A 10,807-nucleotide genomic window follows, 5' to 3' on the forward strand; every position below is an offset into this window, starting at 1 on the left:
TTTTGGGAAAATCATCATTTATTTTTAGAAAGTTATGTTCTTTATATGATCTTCGTGGCTTATTATACTTATCGAAGGTAAGTTATATTGCAATTAGTTGCTAGTCAGATTTATTTGACTTCTATTAAAACAAAAAATATTATAAAGTTATCATAATGTTTCTCATAAATTTATATTAAAATCAATTTTTCAAAATAAAAAAATTAATTTTTAACCTTTTTACAAATGAAAATTCTAAATTCTGATTAGTAGTGAATATTAAGTTGACAATTTTTATGCGATTTAAAATAGATTTGTCAGAGAAAAAATTAATTTAAAAATAAAAAAATTAAATCAAAAGAAGTCATAATTACATGTGGCACACAAATTTATTCATTTATTATTAAATTATTATAATGATTTAACTCTTTACTTGAAGACAATAAATATTTATCTACGAATATATTGAAATGGACAAATGTGAACCTAAAACACACGGGGTGTGTCCGCTTACTACAATGACAAAACACTTCTTTGAACACAATAAATGTGCATCCGTGACATGAATGTGAATTTTAGTTGTTGTCATATTGCATTCACTTTGTGTCATTATAGCACTTAATAGTGTACATAGCAAATGCATTCTAACATGACAAAGGAACCAGAAATTTCAGAACATGTGGAGACAAATGATTTAGGCGAAATGAAAATTGCCTCATCCGCCAAAGCTGGGAAGTGGGTTTAGGTCAATGCCAAACAATATTAGGGCATTTTAAAATGAAGAATAGCCCGTCTAAAATTGGAGAAAACAAGGAAGAAATGGTCTAAAAAGAAAAGTAATCGAGCCCTTCGCAAAAAGCACTCAAACAAGTCTCCTCCACAAGCACGTGGCAACAAGAAGTCCAAAGGAAAAGTTATTGATGATTCTACCTTATATAGTCCCACATCCACACCTCTCACCTGGTCTTTATGTGAAAGAATTGTTAAATGCAAAACAAAGATTGGAGGTTTTAGAAGCTAAAGGGAAGGAAAGAGATCATAAAATTCATATAATAACGGTTGAGAACAAGGCATTAGCATAAATCAATAAAATTTTAAAAGAACAAGTAGCATTCCCTCTGATAGGGAAGACAGAATGGCAACGCATGAAGGCGGATGTGAAAAACATAAAGAAATTTGTAGTGGAAAGTACAAAGGCGGTGAATGTGAAATCATCCTAGGATAAAGGGAAAATGATTGCCCAAATAAACAACCATGAAGAGAACGCAAGAGAAGAAACGAAAGGAGATTCCATTAAAGCTTCCAAAACTTGGGCTCAAGTTATTAGCAATTCTGCTAATAAGGAAGGAGAAACAAATATTCAGGTTGACAACATACAAGATAGTGAAGGCAAGGAAAGAAAAAATATGGTAGCCAACATAATTATTAAAGGGGTGAAAGACTATGGAAAAAATGAATGTACTCTTGACCTTGCAAGAGACTTCTTGAAAGACAAGCTGTTATGGCAAGGACAAATAGGCCAAGCATGGAGTGTGGGTAATTTTAACAGGGAGAGAGGCAGGCCCATAAAAGTCATTATGCCTAGCTTGCATGATAAATATATTATTCTAAGCAAGAAACATCTCTTGAGGGGTTCTCATGTTTTCCTAGAAGATTATTTAACTGTAAAACAACAGGAGGAAAGAAGCGAGGAAATTTTAAAGGTTAGGGCAACAATAGATGAAGGAAAGAGAGCATGTATTTATAAAGGCAAAGTTGTGATAGCACAATTTGGACCCCCTTCCAGAACAGAGCAGGAAGATGGTAATAAAGAAGAGGCAACAAACTCTTCAACAGGAAATCAGAAAGCAAGGTCATTATCGGAAAACAGGGACAAAGACTCAAATGTGAGTCTTGCATATCAAAATAAATAGCAATCAAGTCATACCCAGGTTTCCTTAAGATTAATTTGTTGGAACTACAGAGGCTACCCATGGAGACGAGGACCTGGGTTAAGGCCTATTGTGGAAAATAGAGAGATAATTTGCCTCATAGAAACACATGAGCATGAAGGGTACAAGACACCTTTGTTTGAAGGATACTGGAACATGGCAGTGTGGAACAAGGCAACAGGGAATGGCCTAACTGAAGGTCGCCTCATTCAGTTAGAAAAAGAAGACTCAAATAAGCAATTCATTTGGTTTAAAATATCAGAAAATGGAAACCACATCAGAATTGCAGCATGTTATTTTGCGCCACAGGTTTCAAAAAAAGGTAGAGGGCTTGACCACAAAGATCGATTTGCAGCTTTAAAAACAGATATTGCAACATATTCGCAGCTAGGTAAAGTCCTTATAGTGGGTGATTTCAATGCGAGAACTGCAAGTGAGAAACCTAGCATTCTTTATTGTAAAGATGATTGTGACCCTATTTGGCTTATAGAAGAAAGTAATCATCAGTGGGAAATAATTTCAAAGGACAAGGGCTTCAATCTCTTTGGTGAACAATTGCTTATTTTATGTGGGGCCTTTGATTTAGTCATTTGTAATGGCTTGACTAGATGGGAAAAGTATGGTAATTTCACTTGCAATACTTACAATGGAGCAAGTGTGGTAGATTATGTAATTTGCTTGCATGGTTTGTGTGATAAAATGGAAGAAGTTTTGGTTGGAGATCCGCTGTGCGATTTGAAATTAGATTACAAGCCAATTTATTTATGTTTCTCTTAGATTGGAAAGAAACAATTAGAGTAAAAATTCAGCATGTCCAACAAAATCTGCCACAGGGTAGAATTCTTTTGACCCCAGAAAATTGTAATACCTTCAAAATGACGCTGGAGAGGCTCTTTGAGAAGGAGAAAATTACAATTCATAGCCTTCATAGTCATGAATTAACAGATTTAACATTTAATTCAATGCGCACTTGCAAAGTGCAAAAGAAAAAAAATTAAGAAGTTTGAAACAAATTTCTTTTCGGTTAATGCTTGGTTTGACAAGGAATGCAAAAAGACAAGGAGAATGTGGAAAGAGTCAAACAAGGATAACATAGAGCTCAAATCTTACAAGCAGTTATTAAGCAAGCAAAAGGCCGATTTCATGGTTTCAAGGAGGGAAGAACTAATCTTCCTTGGGAAAAATAATCCCAAATTATTTTGGAAGGAGCTCCAACCAAAAATGATACAAATTGGAAATAATATTACAACTTCTAAATAGTTTGACTATGCAAGACAACTCTAAGAGTAGATTCCCAAGGTTGACCCTCCCCCCTTAGTCAACACTGATACTAAACTCTTCACGGTACAAGAGGTAGAGATGGGTATCAACAAGTTGGGTGTTGGAAAAGAAAAAGACTTAGCTGAACTCCAAGCAGAATATCTAAAGTGGGGCTCAAAGATTCTTGCACCTCACATTACAAAAATATTCAACAACATCATACAACAAGAGCTCCCCACAGATTGGACTAGTTTGGCAATACCTCTTTTCAAGAGCAGTGATGTCAATAATCCCTCCATTTATATAAGACCATCATGATAAACCCTTTGTTTGCAAAGATATTTGGAAGCATGCTAGAAAACAAAATTAGCAAGTGGGAAGAAGAAAGAGATAAGTGTGCTAAAGGGAAAGCAGGTTTTAGACCTAAACATTCCGCAATTGATCATTGCATAACTTTAAGGCACATCATTGAAAAATTTCGGGAGAAAAAGGAAGAAGTCTTTTGTTGCTTTGTTGATTTCAGAAAAGCATTTGATTCGGTTCCCAGGGATAAACTTTGGCAAAGAATGGAGGAACTTGGGGTTCCTATGCATTTGAGAGCAACTGTGCATAGGCTGTATGAAGAGGTGAAAGTCAAAATTAGAACTTCAACAGGCATTTATGAAAGTTTTAGAAGCGATAAGCAAGGTTGCCCATTGTCTCCTACTCTTTTTGGTTTATATATCGACAAGCTTGAGGAGTGGTTAAATTCGAAAGGGGGTGATGGTATCTATTTGTGCAAGTTTGTTATAAGGTTTCTTTTGTATCCAGATGAACTTATTTTGATTGCTAAATTGGCTCTTAGTTTGCAAGAGCACTTACTATCCCTTGAGCATTTTTGTAGAAGTGTGGGGATGCAAGTCAGTATTAGCAAAACAAAAGTAGTGGTATTCTCTAAAAAAGAAAACATAACCAACATAAGTTCTACTTTGAAGGCAACATTCTGGAAGAAGTTTCGGATTACAAATACCTTAGAATTGACTTCAACAAAAACTTAAGCTGGAATGGTTGTAGAAAGAAAATAACTTTGGGGGTTTAAAATTATTTTATGATTTTCAAAATAGGTGTAGAGAGGCAGAGTTATGGGACTGGAAGACCACTCAAACTCTTTTTGGGCTTCTAGTGATTCTAGTGATTCTCTATGGTTGTCAACTGTGGGTTAGCAGTACCTCCAACATGCAGTGGAGACAAATTGAGAAAATTCAGAAGCATTTGATTACAAACAAATTTAAGATTAAAAGTGCAGTTCCTTATGATATCTTGTTAAGTGAAATAGCGATTGCTCCTATTGAAGCAATTGCTATGGTGCGAGTCATAAGGTATTTAAAAAAAATTGAGCAAATGGAAGAGGGTAGATGGCCTAAGGTTGTCTTTAATGATAGATTGTTCAAGAGAAAAAAAAATTGGATGCAGAAAAATAACAAATGGTTTAGTAAATGGGATATTTGCTTGAACATGTGTCCCATAAACAACAAAGAGATAAAAACTTTTGTTATGGAAAAGTTCCACAAATGTACTTGGGATAAGGAGCTAGGAAGAAAGAAAAATTACTATATTGAAGTGTTTAATCCCACTCATAATCATCAACCAAAAGCGTACATAGAGGCCAATATCTCTTGGAGAGCCAAATTTCTTATTGCTCAGTTAAGGACTAATTCTCATCAACTCCGTTGTGAAACGGGGCGCTGGAAAAGGCCAAAGGAGGTGTGGGAGGAAAGGGTATGCATTTTTTGTTCTTCCGGAAAAGTGGAAATAGAAAAACATTTCATTTTAGAATGTGAGGTCTTCAAAGACAACAACTAAAGTTATGCAAATATGCTGGTAGCTAGCTCTTGGGATAATCTATTTAGCGAGGGGTTTGTCGAGAAGCTGGAAGCCTTTATTGTGAAGCTTCACAGAAGAAGGGTCGAATACATCAAGCAGATGAAGAAGCAATCTGTCCCATAGGCTATCTTTAGCCTCGTGGATGTTAAAATAATTTATTTCTTTCTATGTTGTTAATGTTGTGGCACGTTCACCCGATGCTTACCATGTGTTGTTTTCCCACTCATGCATATACATTATCTTTGTCATCTCATGCTTGTATATTACGGCTTCATTTTTTCTCTTTCCCCTACACACTTTTTCTTTATGTAAATAAAGTAAAGCAAGTACATTTCTACTTTCAAATTTTAACTTAAATAATGTTTCTTTCTTTGGTTGCACGCTTGGGATTTTGGCCATTGTAATCATGCTTAGAATGTTAAAAATAAAACAAAGTTCAAACCATCAAATTATTTAAAATGTAATGAATGTGCAATATTTTGTTCAATTTCTAATGTATACCAATTTTTTGTATTTAACATAATATATATGGTTGGATGCACAATATATATTATTGTCATATATGCTTTGCTAAAATTGAATATGATTATGTTATTAATTTCACTTCAACAAAATTTTCCATCCTATGATACTGAGAAAACTTACTTTTAAGACATAAATCTTACAGTAAATCACTAGACTTTCCCTGTCATTTTATCTATTCATCTATTACCTATTATTTTGAAATTTAAGTTGAAAGATAAAGCACAGTTCTTGCTCCACCTCAAGCAAATGTAAAATTTTGAGATGGTCAAGAGGAATGTATTGAATTTCATCTTCAATTAGTGTAAATGATTTTAAATGATAAATTTGTGAGAAGGATTTACTGGATTGTGAATAAAGCATCATAGGTGATTTAGAGCACGGGAAATTTATCAACATAGAATATAAATGACAACTATAATGTTAGAAGAAACTAGCAAGAACAACTTGTTAGCAATAGACACAAAGTTTTCAACATTTTATTTGCAAAACAACTTCATTTACCTCTATAAAGTAGTTTTATGCATAGGATCAATATAAAAGTTAGATTTTCTTCTCATTCCATTTAACTAGCAAGTATAAAAGTAACTTTGCTACTAATCTACATAGAAAAATAAGTTCAAAAATCTCTATAAATATAGGAAATTTTTTATATAGAAGTATTCTTTTTATCTTAGTTGCAATAACTAAAGTTATCAATTACTTTTTTCATGTGTGAGGTACTAAGAAACAATGTTGCATATTACACTTGTTATATATTAAAAAGTGTGATCATAATTTTTTTTCGATTGTCTTATTTATACTTTTTGTTAAACAAATAAGGAGTTTTTAAAATGTTAGGCTCATCTTAAGGTATTCATTTTAGATTATATATATTAAAACATTTTAAAGTAAAGAGTGGATTTTACTATTTGAGAAAAGGAAATGATTTATAGAAAATTATTTTATCTCAGTTTTATTATATTTTAACTTATGGTCATAGTTTAAGTTTAGAAATTCTAATCTATTTTACTATATTGTCAAATATGAACTTATAAATGTAAATGTAAGGTAATTATTGCTATGATTTGTCTTCAATCTTTAGTAGATGCAATACCACCTTGCCAATGCAAACTTACGAGATTCAATTTGTCTTTTATTTGAAACACATGGAGATTTTGTCGATCTTACATTTATAATGCATGCAACATTGCATTATTATATGGAGGCACTTACAACTGTTACCACTCCTTATTGCTTCCAACCAATACTAAGATTCAAATGGTGGTAAAGGCCATTATTTCAAATGACAGTGGAGAAGATGCTAGATGGATCACTTCTCCATAGTAAGTCGTGGTCCTATCTATGAGAAATATAACTTTACTAAACATATTGATTTGTTATACACTATGTTTGACGCAAGACTATAGAGCCAAGGGAATCAAGAACATGAGTACCTAAATTTATAGAGTCTCATGAATGAGAGTAGTTTCCTTTTTCATCACTTCTTTTAACCAAACCAAATCATTGTGACTGAGTTTATTCATTGCAATCGTGCATTCAAATACAAAATACTCAATATGATATAATGATAACAAGTAATCATTTCTATTATAATGCATAGAAGCATAAGTTATTTTTTTCCTAGATTGAATGAAATGGATGATAAATATTGATCATTTTTTTCTTAGTGCAGAAGAAACATGACTAGATTTTGTGGGACATTCATTGATTAGAAACATATAGGATTTCCTATCCCTTTGTGTAGTTCCAAAACCAATTATCATGTTGGCATCCCTATCTGTCCTTGTTTGAAAGGTGGAACATCTTATGGTTTAATTTACGAATACAGCCCCATATGCAATTGCAAACATTCCTTTATCATCTATTCAAAGGCCGCCACCTTGCCCAGGATCCCCTTATTTTCGATCTTTGATGTAGGATGGGTAAGGGAAAGGCACAATATTGAGATCTAAAAGAAGGGGTGAAGCATGGAGAAGTTGTTGATCGTCATGGAGATGTTATGTAGAGGGAGTAGCTTGTGCAATAGATGGAATACCAAAATAAAAATCATATAAACCTGCAATCTACATCACAATTCAAGTCTCATCTACTCCATTTGAGATGTTTATCCACATGCCATTTCTCTTGTAATGGATGTTGTGGTAAAACCACTTGCATTAACCGTGCATTAACCAACTCTTTGTTTTCTCTACACCTAGAGCTCAATGACCCTATCCGTAGACAACATAATCCAAATTGATATGCATGATTAATCACTCTGGTAGTAGGAGAGTTGATAGTTCTAGTTGTAGTAAGACTAGTTTATTTAGTTTAACAAGTAAACTAAGAACTAATAAAAGAAAATAAAATAGAGGGAGAGTAATACGAAATGGATACCATAACAAGTTGCAATGACATAGGTAGAGCATCTCATACCCAATGTTTACCTTCTTGCATTCTCCTCCTAAAACTCATTATAGTAGCAACCTTTCGATGATGGTATTTCGACGTATTGTAATCCTGAGCTTCGTAATTACTATGGAATCAATTTAATACTTTGTAAACCTGATATTAATTCTAATCAAACAAACCCACAAATCAATTTACTACTTTGAATAAAATCTCCATCCATAGACAACCATAGAAACTAGATAATCTATACAACTCATAACATCATAGAAACTAGACATTCTATATAGTTGTCCTAACATGCAAATTATAGAGGATTTATCTTGGTATGTTACAGTCATGTGACTACCATATCCATCTCTCATAGCCATTTGTTTATTTCATTGATCTATTAATGATCCCTTGTGACTTTAATTTTGAACTACTAGGAGCCAAGTCACACACAACAATAGAGGAATTTGACATTCTTTTGGAGCTTTGAGCACTAACGTTTCTAAAAAACATCCATGAGGATTCTAACTGAACCATACTTTAGTTATCCCCTGTGTGAAATCGTTTGAAACTGTTCACTTATTTAGACCATTTATCATTGTAGAATTCATAGGCATAGAACCATTTTTATGAGTCCCATGTGTGTTATTTTCCATTTGATAAGGCATTTGGATTTCATTATCATTCAAATGCACATGAACATTGTTAAGAATACTTCAATTGTGTCTTATTTTGTATTAAATCATTCATTTTTCCTAATTTTTCAATTAGAGGCATATAAACATTTTGTGTGTCATTTCCCCTTAAGTCAAGAATTTTTCCTGCATTATCTATCATCAACTCATTTATTTCCTCAACATAAGATTTTGAATTGAGAAAAAATGAATTTGAGGAATGAAGTACAAGAGTATCTTAATAAAGAATGGACCCATTGGATTTGTCACCAACTTATTGGGATTATTGAATGCCTAAAGTAGTGACTAGACCAAAAGTGTCCATATCTTTATAGGTTGAGAACTCAACTTTGAATTTTCAAGAATGCATAGATTGAACCCGTCTTTCGAATATATTTATTCCTATAGAACATAATAGAAACAATCTAACCAACAGAGGGTGTAGATATTTGATATATGCTTGGCTTCCTGGGTTAGGTTCCAAAGAACATATTAGAATATCAAGTCAATTCATCCCTTCCTGATTCACAGAAGAGGCTTCGTGATTCATGCCAATAAAATAATACTCATGATGCAAATTTCATGACTCATAACATCGATTGATGGAAAATGCCTAGAGTAACTCAACTATGGAAAACTGAGACTAAGATATTTGATGGCATTCATGCATGCAAAATATAAGAAGCATCACATATTGGCTAGTTGCATGGTAGAAAAAAAACATATGGTGGATGAAAGATTATATGATGGGGAATTGTATTGTGATTTGTATTAGCAAGAATCTAGTTTTAGCTTAGGTCTTATAAGTGTGTTAAAGTGCACATGTCTCAATGGTGCCTCATAAAATTTATATTGACAAATGTAAATTCTTTGGATAGATGTGAGCATGGCTCATACAGGCTTACTATCCCTTCTACCACTACTTATCCTATGATATATACACCAATTTTTTAGTTTTACTATTTATGCTACATTGACATTTCTCTCTCTATCATGCAATCCCATTTCATATACATTCAAAATTCTATGAATCCATCACAATAGATAAGTGAAAAAATATGTGATATTGATCTGAATATGATAGTGATTATAGACATTTTTAAGGGTGAGATGGGCAAGGTTGACTTTGTCTATTTCATCAGCATGTATGAGCAAGAGGTTTATACAATAAAGAATCACACACAACATCACCTTATTTCTTATTCTTTTCTTTGGGACTTAGATTTACTCATTGTTTAGCGAGGATATATTTAATGCCTTTTGTTTAGTGAGGCTTTATTTGGTATTTCTTGTTTAGTTAGGCTATATTCAATATTTCTTGTTTAGTGAGGATATATTTAAATTTTCTTTGCTTGGTGTAAGTGAACGAAATCAAAACCAGGTTGACAGTGACATTATGGAACTACCTTTTTTCCCTACCATGGAGCTTGACATTCTCAATGCTACCCTTTTTGGATAACTTTTCCTTCTCACTCTCTTCCCATATTAGGCTATGTGGGTCTTTTTACACCAACCAATTTCGATGTTGAGTCCATCCCGAGTTTCTTCCTTGCCATGGAGCTTACCACTTTTGATCCTTCCCTTTGTTAGGATATTTTCCCTTTCCCTCTCCTTCCTTTTCCCTCATTATTACATTTATTACTCCCCAAATCCCTAGTGATACTTTTTATTATCCATTATCTACTTAGTGGGATTTATGACCACATTACATTAATTATCCTCCCTAGCTAGATTACAACTAGAATATACAATTACTAGAATACATAATTTAACAAATTAAACTTGTTTTTGAAGTATGTGCTTTTTTTTTAATTAATAAAAATAATATATGAAAAAGAATAAATTTGAATTTTTGGGTACTTTTAATATTTCAAAAATAAAACATATATATGACCAATAGAAAAATGATTCCCTATTCTCATGGATTTCCATAGAATCACAACCCAAGTAGTGGTTCCCGAGGTTGCATTTCGATAATCTAAGCCTTAGGTGTCACCCTCTATAGAGTCCCACAACATTTTGTCCACCAACCATGGTCGATATTAGCCTTGGATCTATCCCTCTATATTCTCAATTACCTAGGTCATTAGTTCCTTGAGGGGTTCTTAGCTCCTATGTTGAATGTCCATAGCTTTAAAACCCGTATTGTATGCCAACAAGTTCCTCATACCAACTTGGTCACTCATAACCATATTA

Source organism: Pinus tabuliformis, chromosome 1_2, assembly GCF_031772625.1.
Source record: "Pinus tabuliformis cultivar Carrire ecotype Pingquan chromosome 1_2, CPIR1, whole genome shotgun sequence".
Lineage (NCBI taxonomy): Eukaryota > Viridiplantae > Streptophyta > Pinopsida > Pinales > Pinaceae > Pinus > Pinus tabuliformis.